At 51.0% G+C, this 24,751-nt stretch overlaps 1 protein-coding gene across 1 annotated transcript in view; it reads left to right on the forward strand.

The window, feature by feature from the left end:
- Positions 1-24,751, forward strand: part of CAMTA1 (calmodulin binding transcription activator 1) — a 698,809-nt gene that overhangs the window by 584,748 nt on the left and 89,310 nt on the right. The gene's annotated exons all lie outside the window — the stretch shown is intronic.

The following is a 24,751-nucleotide window of genomic DNA, read 5'->3' on the forward strand; positions in this document are numbered from 1 at the left end:
ATTGGTTTTCCTCTAATCTAGGGTACGTGTTTAGAATCGGCAACAGCCGTTCCCCTTGTCCCTTCCTGCGCTTTCTGTTGGAAGAAGTTATCATCAACACATGTTAGGAATCTCTTGGAGGGGCCATGCTGGGTTTCCCAACCAGTAGTGAGAAAATTGAAGTCCTCTCTAAGTGTGAGCTCTTTCCTCCTTGAAACTCCAGCAAGTTGCTTCCGAAAAGTTTCCTCCTCCTCTTGTCCTTGACTGGGTGGTCAGTAATAGATTCCAACCACTTTATTCCTTGCTCTATTTATATTTGATAAAAATGTTTTAATAAATAATAAATAAATAAATAAATAAATAAACTGTGGAATCCAGCTTGTGAAGAATCTGAGCAATTTTCTCCTTGAGATGCTGGGCAAAATCATCACAGCAGGCTATTGATGATCCCACTGGATCTTTCTTTAGGGCCGGAGTGTATTAGGCCATGCACACTCAAAAAAGCTCTACTGGATGACATTGTCAGGAAGCAATGGAAATGGAGAAGAATTTCTTCTTCACCGCCCTCACCGCCTCAGCATAGGCTCAATAATGAACACGTAAGCATTGTTCAATCAGATTCATCCCATGATTTCCTCCACCTGCACTCTAATCATATCCCAGCCTGCTTCATCACCCAGAACTCAGGTGCATACCATGGTGATGAGTGGGCTCTGCCTGGTGGGAGAAGACGCTTAGGAGCGATCGTGTGGATTGTCCTGGTCATTTTCCCGTTCCGCAAATCAACCAGAGCATCCACATTAGCACCAGCTTTATCAACCAGAAAATCCCCCAGAGCCCTCAGGAATCCATCTGGATCCATACGGCTCCGGGGGCAGACCATGTTAATAGGGTCCATACCCTTACAGAGGGGAAGGTCAGCTTGGAGCTTAAACCTCATGAGGAAGTGATCTGACCATGACAAAGGAGTTACATGCAATTTCTCACTTCCAGATCACCCTCTTCCTGCCCCGTCGAGAAAACCAGGTCCAGAGTGTGACCTCTTTCATGGGTTGGGCCGGTGACGTGTTGAGACAGCCCCATGGCTGTCATGGAAGTCGTGAAGTACTGAGCCGCCCCATTCAGAACAGCCTCAGTGTGGAGACTGAAGTCTCCCAGGACCAACATCCTGGGGGTCCTCAACACCAGGCCGGAGACCATCTCCGTCAGCTCAGGCAGGGAGTCTGATGGGCAGAAGAGTGCACGGTACACCAGCAGAATCCCTAATCTTTCTCGATCACCCAACACCAGGAACAAACAATCTAGACCCAGTCTCAAGGGGACAGGAAGCCCTGTGAAGGAAATTGAAGCCCGATAAACCAGGACGACACCCCCTGCCCTCACCGCAGGGTGAGGTTAGTGCTGGCTCAGGTACCCAGGTGGGCACAGCTGAGACATCCCTCCATTCCCCCACCCAGGCCTCCGTAATGCACACCAGGTCAGCCCCCTCATCCACCATTAAATCATGGATGAGGAAGTGAGGAATGTTTTATTATGAACCAACCTGGCATTCAACAACAGCACCGTCAGGCCTCCAGTTGATAAAGCTGCCTGAAATCCTCCAGTTGGGGGAATAACCAGAAGAGGGGACATATATTAAACATCCGTCCCTCCTTCTTCTATACCGACATATTAGACCACCACTGCCATATCTTCCCCTGCCCATTACCATGTGCTCCCCAGGCATGCCCAAAACAAGTTAAAACCTAACAATAATAATATTACAGCTCAGTTGTGGTATACAGTAAGATTAAAATTCATTAAAACCTAAAATCCCCCGACCCACCCACTGACAAAGGAGCAGAGTCCCAGCCCCATTGGCCCCAAATGGCTCAGCACCCTTGGGCCGTGGCTGGCAAGATAGACACTGAGGCCCCTCTCCCCCAGCTGGCGCAGCTCCCACCTGCACCGCGAGTTGAAGCAGCAAGGGCGGACCCGCAATGAACTCGCCAGCAGCAGCTAAGAGGAAGGAGGAAGGGGAGGGAGAGGAAAATGGTGTCACAGCAGGAGCAGCAGTGCCCCTGGCCTCACATATAGTGTGCCTCTGTTCCTTTTGTTACTTTTGAACAGATTATATCTTTAAATTGTTGAATTCCAGTCATGGGAGTCATCCCACCAAGTTTCAGTTATACCCAACAGGTTGTTTTCCCCCTCCTGTATTAAGAGGTCAAGATCATGCTGTTTCTTTCCTATACTCCTGGCATTAGTATATAGGCATCGAAGACCACACACTTTCTACTCTAGCTTTCTTCTTACATTTTTTGGAAGACTATTACCGGCAATAGTAGAGCTGTACCTGAAGGGTTTGGTGTACAGCCCTCCAAATGCACTTCATGCTGCGGCCAAACACCTTCTTCCCAGACCTTGTGAGGGGCAGCCCCTCCCTTGCCAGCAGTCTGTCCTCCAGGAGGCGTAGCCCATGGTCCTGGAATCTAAATCTCTCGTGTTGATGCCACCTTCATAGTCAGGCATTCGCTTGGAGTATTCCTCTTTCCCCACCATTCCTTTTCTTCAAAGAGAAAACTATCTGGGCCCCAGAGTTCTTGACTTTCCTCCCTAAGCTTCAAAGTCTGGGGTGATGTCTTCACAATTCTGCTTGGCAGTGTCCTTTGTTCCCACATGTACAAGCAGGAAGGGATACGTGTCAGAGGGCTGCGTATGCCTTGGCAATCTTTCAGTTATATCTCCCGTCTGTCCTGCTGGGAGACAGCACACCTGACCAGTCCACAGGGCTTCCTGACGTAACATAGGACTCCATCCCACGCAACAGGGGCTCTCCCACAACTGGCACCCTGCTCGTCTCAGTCTTGCAAGCCTTGCCGTCATTGCCAATACCTGGCTGACCTTTAGCCTCTTGCTCAGTGTTGAACGGGACGGCTTGCAGCTCTTCCACAGCAGGCTGCCCTCCAGTCTCATCCTCAAGTAACAGAAAGCAGTTTGAGAGTTTCATAGCTTCCACTGGTGGAGAGTGTCTTCTCGTTCGTCTCTACTTTTTCTGCAGCTGTCACCCTTTTCCAGGGATTTCCTTCCTCATTTTCCCTTCCTTCAGGATTCTCCTCTTCTGCCTCAGCTTGTTCATGCACTTCTCCCTTCTGCACTACTCTTAGCTGTTGCAGTTCCACCGCTCTGCCTAAAACTGCTTCATCTACTTTTATTATCTTGAGGATGAACACTCGCTGCTCCAGTGCTCTCACCTTTTCTTCTAGCAGGGCTACTAGCTTGCTCGTGTTCTGTGTGCAGGCCTGTTGACCTCAGGCAAGAAAAAAGACATTGCACAGATCAGCACCACTGTAGAGTCTTTGTGGTCAATTCTTCTTGCTGCCCTTTTGATTCAAGCTTGCTGGGCCTGTTGTAACTACCCGTGCTTTCTCCTGTCTTCCCTGAACACAGTCCTACCAGTAAATGGGACTGAGTATTACAAGGGAGAAAACAAAGGGAAAGAGGAACTAAGGGGAAAAGGAAAGTAAAAAGTAAAAAGAGAGGAGAGGAGAGGAGAGGAGAGGAGAGGAGGAAGCTGTTGTGGCATGCCAGAAATCAGCGTATTCTCTTTGAGTTGCTTTATGTATAGGATTATTTGAAAGACAGCAAGGGCATCTATGCATTCTTACCAAATACCCCCACCCCACCCCACCCCACCCTCTGGGCTGCCATCAGCCTCAGTTGCGTCACTTGCATGCCCTGGAACTCCAGGCTGATCTGCAGATGTCCTTGGAGGCCTCTGGTAGCCCAAACAGAGTAAGCCAAGCAAAATGCCTTGCTATGCAGAGAGACCTTCCGATCAGGAGCTTTGCAAGGCAGAACCCTGGTGGTGGCAGTCCTGTCTCTGCCTGTCCTGTCCTGGCCTGTCTTGTCGTGCAAGGCAAAACCTGTTTTCTTCAGGGCTGACAGAAATCATGGCAAATCTTTCATGACAGCCAGCAGAATTTCTGGAGTAGAAATCTACAGGTTCTGAAATGGCATTACTCATCCAGCATTTATTTAGGATTGCGATTATACTTATTTTATTCTTTCTTTCTTTCTTTATTTAGAATGTTTGTATCCCGTCCCATCGCAAGAGCCTCAGGATGGCTTACATACAAAACAATAAATAAACCATAGATACAAAATAGTGCAAATTAAAATCCAGATTCACCCTGGCTATAAATTAAAGACCTATAGGTGATATTAAAAATTGTTAAAATATTGTTTAAATAAAAAGGTTTTAGCCTGGTGCTGAAAAACAAATAAAGATGGTGCCAGGTGGTCCTCTCTGGGGAGCGCATTCCATAGGTGGGGGATGCTTTACTAGTCCCTTGAAGCTCATCCTCCCACGTGCTTTGGCAGAGGGATTTCCCCCGGGGGTCTGAGTTTGGGCGGCCCCATGCTCTGCCCCCAGCTGGCCTTTGGGTCACAAGGGCCTTGCATTCCCAAAGAGGGCGGTGGGTGTATGACGCTTGGCACTCCCAGCAAGGACTGGCCAGACAGTCACCCGTGGGCACACACCCGCGCCTGTCGGCATTTCAGCAGCACGGAAAGGACCTTGGCGTCATTGCAGGTCAGGCGCTGAATCAGAAACGACAAAGCGGTGCTATCGCCAGGGGGCAATGCCCGTTTGGGCTGCATTAACAGAAGCATCACTGCCAAGCCATGCCAGGCGCCAGCTCCCCTTCACTCAGCGTGGACCTCCTACTGCTTCCTAGTGCCAGAGCAGTGCAGCAACGAAACCAGTGGCCAGGGAGGGTCTGGGCTCTCCCGCACTGGAGGCATTCGAGATTTATCTATTTATTCTTACAGTTATATTCCACAACTAATGGTCCAGTGGACACTCTAGGCAGACTACAGAACAACAAATCAAATCATTTTTACCAATAAAGCAACAGTAAAACAATAATATAAACAAAACATGACAATATACAGTTCATGACAATATAAAGCTGAGAGTTAAATGCTAATGTGAAAAGTTAAAACCATTTGTTGGTCCTCACCCAGTCCATTATCAAGCAATGATTCAGGATGGAAACCACCCCACCTGGCTTACTGCGATGCAAAGTACGCTGATGACACCTCAGCCCCCATTTCCGAATGACCTCTCCCAGCGCTTTCGTGCAGTATGGGGGACAGTATAGGGCCCTGAGGAACCCCATAGTGCAGCTGCCATGGGGCAGAGCAGCTCTCCCCCAGCACTACCTTCTGGACATGGTCAGCCAGGTAGGGGTGGGACCGTTGCAATGCAGTGCCCCCAGTGCCCAACCCAGGCAAACTGTCCAGAAGGACGCCATGGCCGATGGTGTCAAAAGCCACTGAGAGATCTAGGAAAACCAACAGGCCAGTCCTTCCCCAGCAAAGGCCATCCCACAGGCTGACCAAGGCAGCCAAACCCCCGCCAAAAGCCTAGTTGAAATGGAACTAGATAATCCATTTCATCTAAGAGTACTTGGAGCTTCTCAGCCACCATGCACTTAAGCAGCTTGCCCAAAAGCTCACAACAGGCCGGTAGTTGACAACGGCCCTTGGGTGCAGGGTTCGGCTTCTTTAGGAATGGTCTTACCACAGCCTCCTTCAGCGGGGCTGGGACCACTCCCCTTCTCAGTGAGGTGTTGGCAGCCTCCTGGACCCAGGTGTGAACCCTCTTGCTAGCCAAGATGGGCAAGTGTCAAGTAAGCAGGTGGTGGCATGAACAGAACCAAGTATCTTGTCCACAGTATCAAACCACAATAATCAAAACTCATCTGTCAAAGTAAGATAAGACAATACTCTGGACACCTCTCTCAATGGAACTAGATCAACTGTAGAGTCCAAATCACAGTGGATTGTAGTGACTTTGTCTTCAAAGTGATAAGCAAATTTGTCACAGCAAAGCACAGCAGTCTCATTTGATGTTCCAGTCTGTAGGAGACCCCAAACCACTTCAAAAAGTTCAGCTGGATGACATTGGAAAGACACAATAGAAGTGGCAAAATACTGACATTTTACCACTTTTACTGGCACAGAATAGTCTCTGTAATGAGCTATAAGCCATGCTTGGTCAAGTTCGTCTCAAGATCTCCTCCACCTGCACTCTAGCTGTCTCCCCTCTTACTTCATTCAGATGCATACCATAGAGCTGATCGGGCTCTGTGACGGTGGAGAGGGAGGGTCAGAGTGATCTTGTCAACCATCTGAGTCATCTCCATATTCCACAGAGCAACTTGGGCTTTGGCAGGAGTGCCAACCATGTCAGCCGGATGTTCCCCCATTGACCTCTGGAATTATCTGGATCCATCAGTGTCTGGGGGAAAACCATCTTAATAGGTCCCCCACACTTGGAGAGGGGAGAAGGGACCAACAGTCTACACCTCACCAGAAAGATCAGATCATGACAACAGGGTTAATGTTAACCTCTCCACATCTGAACCACCACCTTCCAGATTCATTGAAAAAAACAGGTCCAAGTCCAGAGTGTGCACCACTTCATGAGCTGGACTAATGTTAAGACAGCTGTTAAGACATCTCCATGGTTCTCATGGTGGCCATGAGTTTATTTATTTATTTATTTATTTATTTATTTATTAAAACATTTTTATGCCGCCCCATTCGCCGAAGCCTCGGGGCGGCTTACAACATAGATAAAACAAGTTAAAATCCATATAAAATAATCTTAATTAAAACTCACATTATAAAATAAGCCGCCCTGGCCAGATAAAATTCAATTGTATTTAGCATTTAAAATGTTGCTTAAATAAAAAGGTCTTAGCCTGGCGCCGAAAAACAAATAACGACGGCGCCAGGCGGACCTCTCTGGGGAGCGCATTCCATAACTTAGGCGCCACCGCTGAGAAAGCCCTTCTCCGAGTAACCACCCTCCTAATTTCTCTCACGGAGGGCTCCCGGAGAGTTCCTGAGCCACCTGCAATAAAGCAGCCTCAGCATGAAGGCGCAGGTCCCAACAATCTGGGGCTTCTCAACACCAGGTCCAAGACATAGAAACAGTGCGAGTCAGAAGGGGTCTCCGGAACCATCTAGTCTGACCTCCGGCACCAGCCGGCTCCGCTCACAACATGCCCAGCAACTGCATGTCCAGCCTATCTTTGAACACCCTCACCAATGGGGCCTCAGTGACCTCCCGTGGAAGCCCATTCCAGACCCTCGGGGTCCTAAGTGTCCGGAAGTGCTTCCTGGCATCCAAATTGAACCTTGGCTCCCTGAGCTTTGCTCTGTTGGAGCGCACCTGCCTTTCTCTGCAGGGGAGAACAGGTCTCTGCCCATCTCCATGTGACACCCCCTCACATACCTGTATGTCACCAACAGATCCCCTCTGAGTCTCCTCTTCCCCAGGCTGAAGAAACCCAGTTCCCTCAGTCTCGCCTCATACGGCATCCCCTGCAAACCGGCCACCAACCTTGTGGCCCTATGCTACACTGACTCTAACCTGGTTATATCCAGGTCTGTAACTCCCCATGTCCTTTCTACTACCCTTTTTGAAAATTGTGACCACTGATGCCACCCTCCAGTCCTCTGGAACTTCACCCGCTCTCCACGAGGCCTCAAAAATGGAGGCCAGCAGGCGTGAGAGAACCCCTGCCAACTCTCTAAGTACTCTTGGGTGTAACCCATCAGGGCCTGGCGCCTTTGTAATGTCCAATGCCCTGAGGAGCCCCTCGACTTCAAGGGGGGGAGTGACTCTAATCTGTGCCCCTAAGTCCCCAGCCTCATCCAATCTCCTATGTGGATATCCCCCATCCTGCTTTGGGGAGAACACAGAGGCAAAATAGTCATTTAGCATCTGTGCCTGTTGCCTCATAACAGTCACTGGATCTCCTTCCTCCTTATTTAGTGGTCCCACCACTTGTCTCCCCTTCCCCTTCCTATTTACATGCTGAAAGAAGCCCTTTTTGTTGCTCTTGATATTCTTGGCAAGTCTCAGCTCGTAATCAGCCTTAGCCTTGTGAAGAATCCTTCTGTAACGGACCTCCTCCTCCCAGTATACCCTTTTGTCTATTTGCCCCAGTACCCATTTCCTATGGAGGCTCCTCTTTCATCTAACCACTCAAAAGGGAGGTTTTGGAGGTGCAAGTCTTGACGATACCTCTAGTCAGTAAGGTGGGGAGGTGGAGGAGAGCGCCGCCACGGATGCAAAAGGAGGTGGTTAGCGGGATTAGACGAAAGAGGAAACTCCATAGGAAATGGGTACTGCGGCAAATCGACAAAATGGTATACCAGAGGAGGACCGTTACAGAAGGATTCTTCGCAAAGGTAAGGCTGATTACAAGCTGAGACTTGCCAAGAATATCAAAAGCAACAAAAAGGGCTTCTTTCAGCATGTAAATAGGAAGAGGAAGAGGAGACAAGTGGTGGGACCACTAAATAAGGAGGAAGGAGATCCAGTGACTGATGCGAGGGAACAGACACAGATGCTAAATGATTATTTTGCCTCTGTGTTCTCCCCAAAGCAGGATGGGGGATATCCACATAGGAGATTGGATGAGGCTGGGGACTTAGGGGCACAGATTAGAGTCACCCCCCTTGAAGTCGAGGGGCTCCTCAGGGCATTGGACATTACAAAGGCGCCAGGCCCTGACGGGTTACACCTGAGAGTACTTAGAGAGTTGGCAGGAATTCGCTCACGCCCGCTGGCCTCCATTTTTGAGGCCTCGTGGAGAACAGGTGAAGTTCCAGAGGACTGGAGGGTGGCATCAGTGGTCCCAATTTTCAAAAAGGGTAGTAGAAGGGACATGGGGAATTACAGACCTGTTAGCCTTACGTCCATTGTAGGAAAAACAATGGAAAGGCTCATAATAGAGAGAGATCTAGTGATACTAGATAGGGAAGGGAGGCTGGCAGCCACACAACAGTTTCTGCAAAAACAGGTCCTGCCGGACAAACCTTGTGGAATTCTATGACAAGGTTTCGAGATGGCTGGATGGAGGGGATGCAGTGGATGTGGTTTACCTGGATTTCAGCAGGGCCTTTGACAAAGTGCCCCATGGTATCCTGGTGGAGAAACTGAGAAGTTTTGGGATAAGCCAAAGCACTGTCTGGTAGATTAGGGCATGGCTGACTGACCGAAAGCAGAGGGTAACCATTAGTGGGGAATCATCGGGATGGCGGCCAGTGACAAGCGGGGTCCCCCAGGGCTCTGTCCTGGGGCCGATCCTGTGTAATCTTTTCATCAATGACATAGAAGAAGGGGTGAACAGTCTGCTGATCAAATTCACAGACAACACTAAAACTGGAGCAGTGGCCACAACTTAGGAGCAGGTACTCCAGATCCAAAAGGATCTGGACAGACTACAGATGTGAGCAGGAGACAACAGGATGGCGTTCAATGCGGATAAGTATAAGGTCTTGCACTTGGGGCATAGGAATGGGTGTCATAAGTACAGGTTAGGGGACAAGTGGCTGGACAGCAGCACTTGTGAAAGGGACCTCGGGGTGCTGGTCGACTGCAGGCTGAACATGAGTCAGCAGTGTGATGCGGTGGCCAAGACGGTGAATGCCACCCTTGGTTGCATGGCCAGAAGTGTGGCTTCTAGATCAAGAGAGGTGTTCCTACCACTCTGTGCGACTCTGGTGCGCCCGCAAGTGGAATATTGTGCTCAATTTTGGGCCCCTCATTACAGAAAGGATATAGCCAGGTTGGAGTCAGTGCAGCGTAGGGCCACAAGGTTGGTGGCCGGTTTGCAGGGGATGGGGTATGAGGCGAGACTGAGGGAACTGGGTCTCTTCAGCCTGGAGAAGAGGAGACTCAGAGGGGATATGTTAGCGACATACAGGTATGTGGGGGGGTGTCACACGGAGGTGGGTAGAGACCTGTTCTCCCCTGCAGAGGAAGGCAGGACGTGCTCCAATGGAGCAAAGCTCAGGGAACCAAGGTTCCATTTAGATGCCAGGAAGCACTTCCTGACAGTCGGGACCCCAAGGGTGTGGAATGGGCTTCCATGAGAGGCCGTTGAGGCCCCACTGGTGCAGGTGTTCAAGGATAGGCTGGATGTCCACATGGTGGGCATGTCGTGAGCGGAGCCGGCTGTTGCCGGAGGTCAGACTAGATGGCCCGGGGGACCCCTTCTGACTCAAATTGTTTCTAAGTTTCTACTTGACCAGTGGCCCCTGTGACATGCCGTATCAAGGCAGTTGCTGGCAAAAGAACATCCCACAACCTGCTCTTGCACTTTTTGCACAACAGTGTGCTTGGCAACGGACTCTCTCCATCCACATCTACACATGCAACTGTAGCAGCACTCTCTTTAAATACTGTTTGATGTTGGAAATCTAGAATCCCCATGTTCTTGCTTTCTAATTATTCAAAGCACAGACTTGAACCAGCCAACATAATTCTTAAGACTGTGATTGTAGAATATTCGGTTGACCCAAAACAACAGAATCTTTCATTTTGTAGCAAAGCTGAGAGCGATCCAAAATTTGCTGGTAACTTAGCACCACCATGTGGCTAGTCAGGGCAAATGCAACCCCCCCATGAGCTTTATGAGGGAGAGTGGAGAGCTTATCTGGCCCACGTGTCTGCAACCTGGCTTGGCTAAGGGCGCCCTCTGTTCTTTAGTTCACCGTGAGAGGAGCTTTGACTATCCACTCCAGAGCTCTTCATCACGGCCTCCTAAGTCTGCACAGGATATGCTGGCTCTTGCCTGAATTAACTTCCAATGTGAGTGTTGGCAGGAATGCTCATTCGCATGACAAATGCCTCTCTCCCCCTTGGCAGTACCGGACTCCCCTGGAGGAAGGCCATCAGGGCAGCTCAAGAAGCAGCATTATCATGGGTGGATCTTCCTTGCCATCCCCAGGGGCCTCTTCCACCCCTGGGCGAGCGCATGCCAGTGCCACGGAAGGGCTGTGTAACCAGGGGTGGCGCAATGCAGGGGTGCACACGTGTGTGTGAGCATGGGAATCCCTGGCTGAGCCCAGCCCCAGCTTGGTGCCGGGGGCAGGCTCTGTGGCATTCACGCACCAATGAGCCTCTGCAGCTTGCGTGGACCCGTGCAGGGACCGCGCAGGGTCCCTTTGGAAAGTCTTCCTTGTGAGTGAGACAAAGGCCACTGGCCAGGCAGAGCAGAGACCTCTCCGTGGAAGGAGGGGATTGTGCGGGGGGTGGGGGTGGGGGAGAAGCCCTTGCTCCCTCCCTGCCTCTGGAGCTCACAGAGGCCTGCTCTCTGGCTCAGCTACAGGCAAGCTGAGATGGCTGCAGTTTGCCTTCTGGAATGAAGGCCTCTTCTTTGCTCCCAGCCAGGCCAGCTGGCTCCTGCCTGGGCCTCTAAGCACGGGAGGACACCACTGTCCCACTGAGGCTGCAAGGCCATCCACCACCAGCAGCGGGAGGCAGAGCTTGCCTTCCCTGTTCACTGTTCTATAAGGCTTTCAGGTATGCTTCCCAGGGGGTGAATTGCAGAGTTGGAAGGGAGCTGGAAGACAGAAACAGAGCAAGCCAGAAGGGGTCTTCCAAGCCATCTAGTCTGACCCCCAGCTCCAGCCGGCTCCGTTCATGACATGTCTACTGTGTCCAGCATATCCTTGAACACCCTCACTGATGGGGCTTCAACCACTTCCCTAGGAGTCCTAACCTTTTGGCATCCACCCTAAATCTCGGTTCCCTAAGCTTTGCTCCGTTGGCACGTGTCCTACCCTCCATTGCAGGGGTAGCGGGGCAGTCATGGCACACCTCTCCATGGCACCCACTCACATACCTGTATGTCTCTAACAGATCCTGTCTGGGTCTCCTCCTTTCAAGGCTAAAAAGACACAGCTCCTTCAGTCTCTCCTCATATGGCTTCCCCTGCAAACCAGCCACCATCCTAGTGGCCCTTCACTGCACTCATTCCAACCTGGCTATATCGCTCTTGTAATGTGGGGCCCAAAACTGAACACAAGACTCCACCTGTGGGCACACCAGAGTTGTATAGAGTGGTAGTAATACCTCTCTTGATCTAGAAGCCACACTTCTGGCTATGCAACCAAGGGTGGCGTTCGCCCTCTTGGCCACCGCATCACACGGCTGACTCATGTTTAGCCTGCAGTCAAACAGGTCCCTTTCACAAGTGCTGCTGTCCAGCCACTTGTCCCCTAACCTGTACTTATGACACCCATTCCTATGCCCCAAGTACAAGATCTTGCACTGATCCACATTGACTGCTATCCTGATATCCCCAGCCCACTTTCAAGGTCTCTTCAGATCCTTCTGGATCTGGAGTACCTGCTCCTCAGTTGTGGCCACTGCCCCCATTTTAGTATCATCTGTGAATTTGATCAGCAAGCTTGTCACCCCCTCCCGCAGATCATTGATGAAAAGATTGAACAGGATCGGTCCCAGGACAGAGTCATGGGGGACCCCACTCATCACCAGCCACCAACCTGATGGTTCCCCACTAATGGTTATGCTCTGCTTTTGGTCCGTCGACCATGCCCTAATCCACTGGGCAGTGCATCGGTCTATCTCAATACCCCTCAGTTTCTCAGCCAGGACAGCCTGCCACTCTTGGTTGTAGGATGCAACCACAGCATATTTGAAGAGCAGGTGCTTTGCACTCACCAGCGCTGGGTGCTGTACGGGAGCCTTGTGACAGGTGCAGAAGGAGGCCAGGAGGGTCCTCCTCCAGAAGCCACCAACTGGCCGCATGGCATTCCCTCCGCAGTTCGCCTGCTCGTGTGCCAGGAAGGGAGACGTGGCAGGAGGAAGAGCGAGGCAGGGCTGGCGACAAGTCTGTGCCGCCAGAGCTGCTTGCTGGCCCAGGAGCAGATGGGCAGGCTGGTCCTGTCCCTCACAGGCAGTGCTTGGAAGGCAGGTGGACCTTTGCATTGCAGGGCATTAGAAGCATCTCTGCTTCTCAGAGGGAGGGGAGGAGCTCCATCGAGTGGGAAGCAGCATGCCTGAGGACAGGAAGCAATGCAGCACGCAGGCCCAGGACAGTCTGTCTCTCTCTTGCTATCCCCAGACTCCAGCAGAGCAGCATCCTGATCTGAGTTGCAGCCCTGCCCCAGGATTTGTGCAAGAAAGCCCCAGGCCTCAGGCCGAGCTGCAGGAGTTACATTGCTCACCCTCCCAAAGTGCTTTTTAGGCTGCACTGCTGCCCCTGCTTACCTGGAAGCAAACCCCACGGCCATCAGTGGAGCTGGCTGCACAGGTGTAGGGCTGCAGGTGAAGGCAGGACCAGCAGACCTCCTTTCCCCCTCATTTCTGCAGCCCAGCCACCCGCAGCCCTGGCACCAGCCTGCTTCTCCATGGAGCCTCCAGTCAGGAAGACACCCCTACAGAGCAGTCTCCAGCACAGGCACACACCCTTCCTGCTGGAATAACCGTGAGAAATCTGGAGAGAGAGAACATTTCTGATATTTTTAATAGGCTTGGAACCTCATATAGCAAAATTGCAGATCTGGGCAAAGAGATTATTGGAAGGAAAGGCCTTTGAAGGGTCGGTTCCACTCCATGGACCTGGAATGATGAGTCTAAAGGCACTGAAGGAAGATGCACGGGCAGGAGTTGCTCTGGGACATCCTGAAAGGAGGTACTTGAGCCTCCATGCTTTGGTTTGTATGAACAGGACTTCTGGACTTTGCCGTATAAGGTCAGAGCTCCACGCCCTTCCTCTCCCCGGCAGGAGGGTGCAGTGGCTGTGAGGCAGGAGCGGGTCCATCCTAGCCTTGTACCACCGAGGGGGATCTGGAGCCACCTGCCCCCATGTAAACCTGCCTCATCCCTAAGACCAGCCTCAGAGTTGGAGCTCTCAGCTGCCCCTCAGGCAGATCAGGGAGCGGCCTTTTCCCTTGCGGCCCCATCCCTGAGGAGTCCCCTTCCCTGAAAGTATTGCTTGCCCCCAGTCATGGCCATTAAGCAGTCCCTAATTTCTTCCAGCTATTTATTAAATAGAGTAGCATCTTACTCTACTGACAAGTTGTCTCTGGGCAATTTACAATCAAAAGGGGAAAAAAGCATCAGTATAACAGTTGGAAGTGAAGCAGGGTCTGCCTGGTTGAAAACTGGATGGGTGACTTAAATGTGATGAACCACCCAGGTAGCTTCAGCTAAGGGCAATATGGAAATATGATGTAAAATAACAGTAGGAGTAGCCGTGGTAACAGGAGCCATTATGTTGCCTGTGAACAGAGGAAAATATTAAGGTATGTGCACCATTCAAGTATTGAAGAGCCGATGGCAAATTAAGGGAAAATGCCAACCTGCAGTCCCGCAGTTGCCAGAAGAGGAAGGCCTGAGACAGACAGCTAGATGCATATGCACTGCAATGGGTAGCGTGGAGGTGCAGGCAGATGTCTCGGGGGGGGCATTGCTCAGAGGAGAGGGGGCCACAGCAAAGGAGGCCTTTTCTCCAGTCCCGTCACATCATTTATTCACAAGACTTTTGCCTCCCACAGCTGCGTAGGCACCACGCCCTGGCAGGGGCGATGTCAAGGGGAGTCGGTGCGCAAGGGCAGCTCAGCCCCCAGCGCCTCCAGGGGAAGCAGGCCTGAGAGCCCGCTCTCCTCCTCTCCCCCTGCATGCGGACCGGGACGACTTCTGCCAGGCAGGGCAGGCAGCTCTGGGCTACCGGGACGAAGGCAGCACTCCCTCTCAGGCCAGAGCTTCCTTGGACCAGCCCCTGGCACTCCCACCAGGCATGGGCTGGATCCCGCATGGGGCTGCTAGGCTGCTTAGCGGGTCTTGGGGGCCGGATCAAGCACAAGAACAGCTCTGAGGGACCCACTCTTTCATCAGACGGAAGGCCTCTGAGCCTCCCAAGTCGACCTGGGGCAGGGGGGCAGCTGAGTGGGCTGCCACGGCAATCCCCTCTGGCAGGCTGGGCAGCAGCAGGGGGTGACCAGCAAGTTGCGCAGGCCACATGGCTGCTTTGCAGCTTCACTACCAGCTCGAAACAGAGCAGGACGTGGTCTGGCTGCCAGCCGGGCAGCAAAAAGCAGCCCCCCAGCTGCCTTCCTCATGGGAGTGGGGCAGCCTTTTGCTCTCTGCCTCAGGCAGCAGCCTTTCCTGACCTGCCCCAGGCAAGGTCGAGGGTGGTCAGCTACACTTGGCTGGACGACTGCTAGATGGGGCTGGGGCTTCCTCAACCTGACGCTGTGGCTGCCTGGAGGGTGGTCTCTAGTGGTGTGCCCTGTGCTCCCTGTGCTCTTCAGTGTAGGTGTTGGTGTTGTGGTTTGAGATGAGGACATGCGGCGGGTGATTATCCAGATGATGTGAAGCTGGGAGGAAGAGTGAAGACCAGAGAAGACAGGATGAAGATTCAAAACATCCTTGACAGGCCAGAATTGCTTTGGGTGTTGGGCAAAATAGAAATGAAAGAAGCGCAGCAATCACAATGGGTCGAAACCCATCAGGAAGACATGCAGCAGAGATCAGCGCTGATGAATGTTGTGTTTTGCAGTTTGACAAGACTGAACATCGACATCTTGGGAATCAGCAAACTAAAATGGACAGGAATGGGTGGATTTAATTCAGGTGACCATAAGGTATACTACTGTGGGCAAGAATTCCTCAGAAGAAATGGAGTAGCCTTCATAGTCAATAAAAGAGTAGGAAAAGCAGTAATGGGATACAATCTCCAAAATGACAGAATGATCTCAGTTTGAATCCAAGGCAAACCATTCAACATCACAGTAGCCCAAGTCTATGCCTCAACCACTGGTGCTGAAGAGGCTGAAGTTGACCAGTTCTATGAAGGCCTACAACACTTCTAGAATTAACACAAAAAATGATGTCCTCATCATCATGGGGGAATGGAATGCTAAAGTAGGAAGCCAAAAGATAACTGGAATAACAGGCAAGTTTGGCCTTGGAGTACAAAATGAAGCAGGGCACAGGCTGGTAGAATTTTGTCAAGAGAATATGATGGTCATAGCAAACACTCTTTTCCAACAACTCAAGAGACGACTCTACACATGGACATCACCAGACGGTCAACACAGAAATCAGATTGACTATGTGCTCTGCAGCCAAAGATGGAGAAGCTCTATACAGTCAGGAAAAATAAGATCATGAGCTTCTTGTTGCAAAATTTAGGCTTAAATGAAGAAAGTAGAGAAAAGCACTAGGCCACTTGGGTATGACCTAAATCATATCCCTGATGAATGTACAGTAGAGGTGACAAATAGATTTAAGGAATTAAATCTGATAGACAGAGTGCCTGAAGAACTATGGACACAGGTTCACAACATTGTACATCTAAAAGCACCCCAAAGAAGAAGTGCAAGAAAGCAAAATGGCTGTCTGAGGAAGCTTTACAAATAGCTGAGGAAAGAAGGGAAGGGAAAGGCAAGGGAGAAAGAGAAAGATACACCTAATTGAATGCAGAATTCCAGAGAATAGCTAGAAGAGATAAGAATGCCTTCTTCAATGAAGAGTGAAAGAAATAAAGAAAACAATAGAATAGGGAGGACCAGAGATCTCTTCAAGAAAATTGGAGCTATGAAGGGAACATTTCATGCAAAGATGGGCACGATAAAGGACCAAAATGGCAGGGACCTAACAGAGGCAGAAGAGAGTAAGAAGAGGTGGCAAGATTACACAGAAGAACTATACAAGAAAGAGCTTAACGTCCCTGATAACCACAGTGGTGTGGTCACTGACCTCGAGCCAGACATCCTGGAATGTGAAGTGAAATGGGTCTTAGGAATTCTTAGCAACAACAAAGCTAGTGGAGGAGACAGTATTCCAGCTGAGCTATTCAAAATCCTAAAAGACGATGCAGTTAAAGTGCTATGCTCAATATGCCAGCAAGTTTGGAAAACTCAACAGTGGCCACAGGATTGGAAATGGTCAGTTTACATTCTGATCCCAAAGAAGGGCAATGCCAAAGAATGTTCAAACTGCCACACCATTGCACTCATTTCACATGCTAGCAGTTAAGCTCAAAATCCTACAAGCTAGGCTCCAGCAGTATGTGGACCGAGAACTACCAGAAGTACAGCCAGGGTTTCAAAGAGGCAGAGGAACTAGAGATCAAATTGCCAACATACGCTGCATCATGGAGAAAGCCAGGGAGTTCCAGAAAAACATCTACTTCTGCTTCATTGACGATGCCAAAGCCTTTGATTGTGTGGATCACAACAAATTGTGGCAAGTGCTTAAAGCGATGGGAGTACCAGACCATCTTATTTGTCTCTTAAGAAACCTGTATGCGGGTCAAGAAGCATCTGGACATGGAACTACTAATTGGTTCAAAATTGGGAAAGGAGTTCGGCAAGGCTGCATACCGTCGCTCTGCCTATTTAACATCACCGCAAGGCAGGGCTAGATGAATCACAAGTAGGAATTAAGAGAAACACCAGTAAGCTCAGATATGCAGATGACACCACTCTAATGGTAGAAAGTGAAGAGGAACTAAAGAGCCTCTTGATGCGGATGAAGGAGGAGAGCGCAAAAGTTGGCTTGGATCTCAACATTAAGAATACTAAGATCATGGCATCCGGTCCTCTCACTTCCTGACAAATAGATGGGGAAGAAATGGAGATATTGACAGATTTTATTTTCCTGGGCTCCAAGATCACTGCAGATGGTGACTGCAGCCAAGAAATTTAAAAACGCATGCTCCTGGGGAGGAAAGCTATAGCAAATCTAGACAGCATACTAAAAAGCAGAGACATTATACTACCAACAAAAGTGCGTATAGTCAAGGCTATGGTTTTCCCAGTTGCAGTGTATGGCTGTGAAAGCTGGACTGATCTGAGTCCCAGTCACAGCTGCTGAACAAATATTGCCCTTGTCCTGAACTGACAGAAGGGACTGCTTCTCTGCAGAGTGAGACGTGTGGGATCGTGCTGACATAGCCAGAGCCGGGAAGAGGCCAGCAGCCCAGCAGCGCCACCCCTGCCAAGAGGGACTGTGACCTGCAACCGGGAACTCAGACTGGTTTGGGTCACTTTCTCCATGTGCGATTGATCGAGTGTGCATTCGTGTGTGTGTGTGTGTGTGTGTGTGGTTAAATGCCGAAGCTCTCTTCTGAAGATGAAGACATTTGCAAATTTTGGTAAACGATTTTATCCCAAACTAACCAAAATCAAATTCTTGTTCATCTTTACCAGCCAAATTCAACAGGTAATGGTGTTCTAGGTATAGAGAGGAGCATGTTCTGCCTTCCTGCCATGCAGCTCTAAATTTGAGGAGTCCATCAGGAAAACAGGGGGTGGCAACTCTCACTGAATGTCACAAATTTGCTTCAGTGCAATTCAAAGCTCAGCTCTCAAGAGCTCAGCACTGAAGGACTGGGCTGGGTGGGCAAATCTGTCAGGCTGGCTTTTTTCCACATACGTCTTAAAAATTGAAAGTTTTTCCATCACAAATATGAAGATGTTTCTGAGCAGAAATGGACAGGAGCAAACCCTCCCCCTCTCCAGTCACTGCCACTTTTCTGCCTCTTGTCCAGCATCCTGCAGCTGCCACTGCTTGTGCTGCTCCGGCGAAGTCCTAATGAATGAGGAGCCACCAGGGAAACATGGGCAGGGCGAGGGGAGGCGGTGGCGGCCTTTGCTGCCGCCGCCGCTGGGCTGCAAGGCTCAGCCGCTCTGCTCCTGCTTCAGGGGCCTGTCTTGCAAACCTGCAGGCTGGTTGGCAGCCACAGTAGCCAGTTAACTGCCTTGGACTTCCTGGGCAGATGCACAGAATTATACTCACTGATGGTGGTTTGTCACGATGTCCACACCTGGAGAGGGCAGCTGCCTGGGAGGTAACAGACTACCTGGAACCCACAGCCTGTTGCTGGATGGTTTGTAACCATCCCAGTCAACTGTCCTCACTGGGTTTGGAGATCACAACAAGTCAGGTGCGGGCAACTCGGTGGATCTGGCTGGCCTGTGACCAGGCTCCCCAGGATGGTATATAAGTCACCATGGCATATTAACCACCCATGATCATGTAAACCAGCCTACTTGCTATTTACCGAGAACTGTTTCTGAGAACCTGTTTTGCTTTTTAAAAAGGTAGCCAGTACCTACCCATACAGGCACACTCCTCCATACTAGAGGCTGTGAGCGGAGTCGGCTGGAGCCGAGGGTCAGACTAGATGGCCCAGGAGACCCCTTCTGACTCGCTCTGTTTCTATGTTTCCGGTAGCTCCCGAACTAAAACAGACTGCATCATGATTCAGTTGAACAAGCATTTCCATGTGCAGGGATGGACACTAAAGGGCTATGCAGTGGGCAGGCACCCATTGGCTCTTGAAAGTTATCTTGAGCTCCTGGTAGCAGAGTATCATTTCAGGTTGCCTGAATGTCTCTTAACAAACGGAGCAAATGTCTCTCCCCTGATTGCACCAAAGCAGGGAAGACCAGCCTCTGGGTGCAGGTCAGCTGCAAATTGTGGGTCTTCAGCCATTGGCTGGGCCTGGGGCATTCTGGCAGCCCCAGCCCCCGCTGCACGTGCAGCTGCAGCTGCGGACAGAGCCAGCCGCACTGGGCAGGAGGTGTGGCAAGCAGCACTGTGTGCTCCCAGGAGCCTCTCAGGGTGGGTACCACTCGGCCAAATGAATCCGTCCTCAGGGGGCTGCAAAGGGCAAATGCTTCAGACCATGGAAGGAGGTGCCAGGATCTTGGCTGTGCAAGAGCCTCAGCACCCTCGCCCCACACACCTGTCAATCGTCCTTCCGGCCCTTTGTGCCCTCTGCGTCCTCCTTGAAGCTCACCCCGGAGCAGGGAACCTCTGGTCCTTGGGCCTCGTGCAGCCATCAGCTGCACTCCACGCATCCTTTGGCACCCTGTGGCTCCCCAGACGCTGCAGCCCTGCCCTTGTTCCCTGGAATCAGGCCTTCGTTTGCTCCGCGTGCGCATGTATATGTGCATGAGAGGTCCCACGGGATGGCACAGAGAGAGCAAAGGATTTGCCATCCTGCGATGCGGCAAACCGTGATCAGGTTTGACTTGGGCTGTGTCCTGCTCTGTTCCTCCCAGCCCCTTTTTTCTATTGGGTCAGGACCGAAACCATTATTACCTGCCCTCCCGCCCGCCCCCATTTCCCTTTCAAGAAAACTCAGTCTGTGAATGGACCACCTGCTGTTTTTTAGGAAGTCAGATGGGGGCCTATTACTTAAAAGAGGCTAACAGAGGCTGTAATCAAGCCACTCCTGAAAAAGCCTAACCTGAACACAGAGGGAGTCGCCAGCCGTAGGCCTGGGGACAACCTCCCCTTCCTTGGCAAGGCGCTTGAGCAAGTGGTGGCTGAACAGCCCTAGGCCCTCTTGAATGAAACGGACTATCTAGATCCAATTCAATCAGACTTCAGGTGGAAACTGAACGGAACGGAATGGGAACTGCCTTGGTCGCCCTGCGGGGTGACCTTTGCTGGGAGGAGGACAGAGTGAGTGGACCCGGTTGGTTCTCCTGGACCTCTCAGGCGCTTTTGATGCCATTGACTATGGCATCCTTTGACCATGGCTGGCTGGACTTGGAGTAGGCACTGCCTTGTAGTGGTTCCGCTTCTACTTGACGGGCTGATCCCAGAAGGTGGTGCTGGGGGATGGTGGCTCTGCTCTGCGGCAGCTATGTCAGGGGGTACGACAATGTTCCATTTCATCCCTTGCGCTATTTAACATCTACATGAAATGGCTGGGGGAGGTTATCCAGAGGTACGGGGTGAGGTGTCACCAATACATGGATGGCATCCCGCTCTGCCCCTCTGTTTCATCAAGCCCAGGTGAGGCAGTGGCCACTCTGAATCAGGGTCTGGTGATTGACTGGATGAGGGCCAAGGGGCTGACACTCAAGGCAGGGTGCTGTTAGTGGGTGGTTCATTAGCCCATTTGGGTGGTATTCAAACTGTTCCCTAAAGGATGGGGTTCGTAGATTGGGGGTGCTCTGGGATCCAGAGTTGTCACTCGAGAGACAAGGGGACTCCCTGGCATGAAGCACTTTCTATCAGCAGCATCTGATATACCAGCTGTGAGCCTACCTGGACAGAGAGAGCCTACCTGGACAGAGAGAGCCTAGCCACAGCTATCCATGCTCCGGTAACCTCTCGTTTGTATTACTACAATGCACTAAACATGGGGCTGCCTTTGAGAATGGTCCAAAAACTTCAACTGATCTGAAACAGGGCAACAAGATTGTTTGGCGACATACAGGTATGTGAGGGGGTGTCACACCAAGATGGGTAGAGACCTGTTCTCCCCTGAAGAGGAGAGCAGGACACGCTCCAATGGAGCAAAGCTCAGGGAGCCAAGGTTCCATTTGGATGCCAGGAAGCACTTCCTGACAGTTAGGACCCCCAGGGTGTGGAATGGGCTTCCACGGGAGGTCGTTGAGGCCCCATCGGTGAGGGTGTTCAAGGATAGGCTAGACATGCACATGGTGGGCGTGTTGTGAGCAGAGCCAGCTGGAGCCAGGGGTCAAACTAGATGGCCCGGGATGCCCCTTCTGGCTTGCTCTCTTTCTATGTTTCTATGTTAATGGCGACTGGCTTACTGGAACACTTTATGCCAGTCCCCTTCCAGCTGCACTGGCTGCTGGTTGAAGTCTGGGCCTGATTCAGAATGCTAGTACTACCATTCAAAGCCCTAAACAGCTTGGGGCAGGTTATTCGAAGGATCGCCTCCTCCCACATGCACCTACCTGGACTCTGAGGTCATCTTTGGGGGTCCTTCTCCAGGAGTTGCTTCCAAAGGAAGGGATGGGGTGGCTACCAGCTGGAGGGCCTTTTCCAGTAGTGGCATCCCAGTTTCAGAATGAGCTCCCCAGGGAGATTCACCTGGTGCCTACTTTGTATTCTTTCCAGAGCTGGGTGGAGACCTTTTTATTTTCCCAGCATTTCAACAGCCTTTTAAACATTCAAATAGTCCATTTTATTCTGTATCATGCTATGCTTCTGTGGTGGACAATTGCTATTACAGTTTTGTTCTTTTAAATTAATGTGCATTTATGCATCTTTTAAACTTTTGTTTCATTTTAACATTCGTTGACTGCCCAGAGAGCCTTGGCTATTGGTGGTATAAAAATGAAATAAGTGAATCTCAGGTAGATGCTGAATTCCAGGGTGCCAGCTGGCTTTGGGGAGCTCTCCCTGTAAGACCTCCTGCCTGCACAGTTTCAGCGGAGGGCTGGAGGCCATTGCCCCACCTGGGCGCTTGTGGAGGAAAGGCAGGAGCACAGGGAGCTTTGGCAGAGGTGATCTTGATGCTCTGCTTATCTGTCCGATTCCTAGCAAGGGCCTCCAGGAGACCCAAGTGTGCTTTTAAAGCAGTTTGGATTTTTCAGCCAAAGGAGAAGGGAGGGATATGGACTGTTTTATTAACCTTCCCTTCATAATCCTTCCCTCTCCTCCGTTCCCTCTGATTCATTATGTGTCAGGAAGCTGAGCGTGACATGTTAAAAGCCATCCTGATAGTATTTTATATTCAGTGCTAACAACTCACTGACTTGGAAGTTTTCTTTAAAGGAGGGTTGTGCACAGAAAGCGAGACAACCTGCATTTTGGCTGTGCTGAGGCAGTCGGTAATTTACATGAAACACCCCAAATCCCCACTTTGCATGCTGCCTCCCTTCAGTGGCTTTTCCTTTTATGGCCTTCACAACAGAAGCCCCCGGAGCTCTGGCCCCAGACTGAGGGGTTCTTGCAAGAGAGGCGGATAGTCAATGCTGCAGACAGAGACTATTCTTCTTGACAAAACTGGTCAGAGTTGTACCTCCTGCACCGCACACACCTTTATTTTCTATCAAACACTTCTTGAAGGCTTTTCCACACAGCTTACAAAGCCAGCTGGGGTCGTCAGAGTGGGCTGCAGGTGTGCCTTGTGGGAGAGGGAAAGCCCTCTTAAAAGCCCCCGTCTGCACACCAGAAATGGTAACAGGATGCCCCGCCAGGAGACCCCAAGGGGCCACTCCCTCCCAGGGAAGCCTCCCCAGTGGCGCCCAGCCGCTGGCGGGAGCCCTGCCACCTGGCACAGTCGCATCAAGGGCACTTTCTGTGGGGCTCAAAGCAGTGCAAATGTGAAGGTGAAACGCACGGGGAAACTAGCCAGCTGCTTTGGCAATGTTTTTTCAGTTCACTGTATCCACTAATAGCTTACTGTTTCATATTTTACATCTGTGAAAAGGAATTTATCTTTGAAAAAGCTATAAAATAGCTAAATGTTGAAATTAAACAAATACGAAGGCCAAAAGTGTTATGCTTTGACAGATGTACTCTTCCAAATTTTGCATCAGAGAGTCCAAATAAAATAAAATAGAAAGCATTCACATATGTGACCATTTGGCAGGAGCACACAGAAGAAGGTGTGCCTTCATGAAAATGAAAAAGCATTATATTAGGAAACCTGCTTGAAAGGAAAGTGTGCATTAGGCAACAGTGCCTTAAAAGGTGTGTGTTGGGAGAAATGTGCACTATAAATGACCAAGTTTTGAGATGGCTAGACAGAGGGGGTGCAGTGGATGTGATTTACCTGGATTTCAGCAAGGCCTTTGACAAAGTGCCCCATGATATCCTGGTGGAGAAACTGAGGAGTTTTGGGATACACCAAAGCACTGTCCGGTGGATTAGGGCATGGCTGACTGACCGAAAGCAGAGGGTAACCATTAGTGGGAATCATTGGGGTGGTGGTCAGTGATGAGTGGGATCCCCCAGGGCTCTGTCTTGGGACTGATCCTGTTCAGTCTTTTCATCAATGACATGGAAGAAGGAGTGAACAGACAGCTGATCATATTCACAGACGATACTAAAACTGGGGCAGTGGCCACAACTGAGGAGCAGGTACTCCAGATCCAAAAGGATCTGGACAGACTACGGATGTGAGCAGGAGACAACAGGATGGCGTTCAATGCGGATAAGTACAAGGTCTTGCACTTGGGGCGCAGGAACGGGTGTCACAAGTACAGGTTGGGGGACAAGTGGCTGGAGAGCAGCACTTGCGAAAGGGACCTCGGGGTGCTGGTGGACTGCAGGCTGAACATGAGCCAGCAGTGTGATGCGGTGGACAAGAGGGCGAATGCCACCCGTGGTTGATAGCCAGAAGTGTGGCTTCCAGATCAAGAGAGGTATTACTACCACTCTACACGACTCTGGTGCGCCCACAACTGGAGTATTGTGCTCAGTTTGGGGCCCCTCATTACAGAAAGGATATAGCCAGGCTGGAGTCAGTGCAGCGTAGGGCCACAAGGTTGGTGGCCGGTTTGCAGGGGATGGTATATGAGGCGAGACTGAGGGAGCTGGGTCTCTTCAGCCTGGAGAAGAGGAGACTCAGAGGGGATCTGTTGGCGACATACAGGTATGTGAGGGGGTGTCACACGGAGGTGGGTAGAGACCTGTTCTTCCCTGCAGAGGAAGGCAGGACACGCTCCAATGGAGCAAAGCTCAGGGAGCCAAAGTTTCATTTAGATGCCAGGAAGCACTTCCTGACAGTCAGGACCCCCACTGACTCCCCCACCCCCCAACTGTGGGAAAGAAACTGGTGGGCAACAGGCAGGGAAGGGGTTCTTGGGAGGAGAACTTCACCTCAGGAGATGTGGACATGAGGGCCTATCAAAGCATCCGCTGGATGGACCAATTAGGGGCTCGATGGGAAGAGTGTCGGTACCACTTCCATAGTGCACCTCCCCCCAGAGACCAGCCCCGAAGGGTCCATAAGCAAAGCTGTGGGTGAAGTGGGGCAGAGTGAGGGGGCAACATTCCATTTGGTGTGCGAGTTTCGAGGCTTGTGAATACATTGTTTCTGCATGGAATAAAAATCATGGCTGAAGTGCCTATCTCATCTGGGAGGGGATGCCTAGCTCATAACAGCAGGCATGTCGTGTGTGGAGCTGGCTGCAGCCGGGGGTCAGACTAGATGGCCCAGGATGCCCC

Source organism: Varanus komodoensis, unplaced genomic scaffold, assembly GCF_004798865.1.
Source record: "Varanus komodoensis strain SLA01 unplaced genomic scaffold, ASM479886v1 scaffold111, whole genome shotgun sequence".
NCBI classification, from domain to species: domain Eukaryota; kingdom Metazoa; phylum Chordata; class Lepidosauria; order Squamata; family Varanidae; genus Varanus; species Varanus komodoensis.